Here is a 1,952-nt window from a genome sequence, read left to right as displayed (position 1 = left end):
GAATGAGCGGAAATCCAAAATCTCTGTAAGTGTTCATTAAAATTAATTTAAAAATGAATCTATTAGGTTCATTAACTTCAGCAATGTATCTTAGTTCCAATTTTCTCTGATTCCATGTTTTCTATCAATGCTCAGCTCACCTAGAAGCACATGTATATAGTTTCCTATTAGTGCTTTAGCAAATTACAAACATATATATATATATCCATCCCCCTTAACTGTCACACAGATTCCAGTCCTATACAGGTGGATTTTGGATTTGTTCCATGGGATTTCAAAAATCTGCAGTCATTCTGGACGCTGACTGTCACAATTTGTGCGGAGGAGTGACTGGAAGTTTCACATCAGCAAACTTTCATTTAGCAGCTGGATATCAAAGCACTGAATCACCAGGATGCCTCACCAGAGATAGGGTCTTTTAAGGGCTATTAAATTTCTTATTCTGAGCCCTGGTAGTATAGTGTGGGCAAAGATTTACTGAAAAGTTGTTATACATTATACATTTCTTAGCATTAATGTCATTATGGGTTGGAATAGACTCCAAAACACTGAGTTTGAATTGGTTCCTTGGTATATCAGAAGTCTGATGCACTCCCTACTGGGTTAAAATCACTATGTAGAAGAAGCCAGCAGGAGAGAATCAGCGCACTACATTTTCGAGTGTTTGAAGCAGAATCTACACGTTACGTTACCAAGCTCCAAGAATTACCAGGTAATTCTTATGTACAAATAAGAATCAGAGTTAAAATGTAGATTTTAATTCAGCATGTTCAGTGTGGAAATGCAAATTGTCGGCAGGAGGTTAAATCAGAAAGTACAGGTTCCGGGTCCGGTTTTTTTTGTTTTTTTTTTTTTATTTTTTTTTTTTATTTTGTGTGCGTGTACCGTCAAATCAAATCTGACTGGTACAGGAGGATATTGCGCCTCGTTCTCCAGCAGAGCATCTGGTGGATTCGAACCGTGCTCCTCTGGGATTGCCGGGTCCGGTTTTGAAGTCATCTACATGTGTAAGATTCTTTCTCTTTCTTAAACTTTAAAGTCAGAAATAACAGCAGGTTGAATCTATGTCGTTCATTATCCTTCGTATCAAGTACAATTGAAAAATCTTTCCATTTCTCAAGACTCAGGTGAGCATATTTGTTTGTTTTAAGTGCAGTTAGATCAACTCTAATACATAGCAATTCTATGTATAATACAATACAACCTAGCCTGGGTTTGTGCCATCCTCACAATCTCTGCTATGTTTAAGTTCATTGCTTCAATTGCTCTGACAGTCCATGACATTAAGGGTCACTCTGTCTTACATAGATCCTCTCGTTTTCTGAATTTGATGCCTTTCTTCAGAGACTGGCCATTTCTGATAACATGGCTAAAATATAGGAGACCTCAGCTCATCAATTACAAGGATGAGCCTTATCTTTGTTGCTTATAAGGAACACCCTGACTGAACATCTTCCAAGACAGACTTGTTCACTCTTTTGATAGTACATGGTATATTCAATAATCTTCTTCAACAAATCCAAAGATATCAACTCTTTTCAGTCTCCCTTATTCATTATCCAATTTTCAAATGCATGTGAAGCTATTGAAAATGCCATTATCTGGCAGAAGCTTACCATAGTATTTAAAGAGGCATCCTTGCTATTTAATACTTTAAAGAGGTCCTTGGAAGATTTCCCCAATGCAGTATTATTTGAGTTCTTGGCTACTTCCATGGGTGTTGACTTTGGAGTCAAGTAAAATTAAATTCTTGAGTAACTTAATCTTTCATCCAGTTATCAAGATTTGTGTTGGTCCAGCTGTTAGAACTTTGGTATAACCATAACAAAGACTTTGAATGAGCCAATGAAGTCTACTTGAATATTCCAGGACACTCCTAGGATTTTTTTCCCAGGGTTCATTCAAATATCCTAAACCCCAAAAAAGGCCTCTTTCACAAATAGAAATCAAAA

This window comes from Elephantulus edwardii, unplaced genomic scaffold, assembly GCF_000299155.1.
Source record: "Elephantulus edwardii isolate Elephantulus edwardi_28Jun2011 unplaced genomic scaffold, EleEdw1.0 scaffold00081, whole genome shotgun sequence".
Taxonomy (NCBI): domain Eukaryota; kingdom Metazoa; phylum Chordata; class Mammalia; order Macroscelidea; family Macroscelididae; genus Elephantulus; species Elephantulus edwardii.
This window is presented reverse-complemented; position numbering follows the sequence as displayed.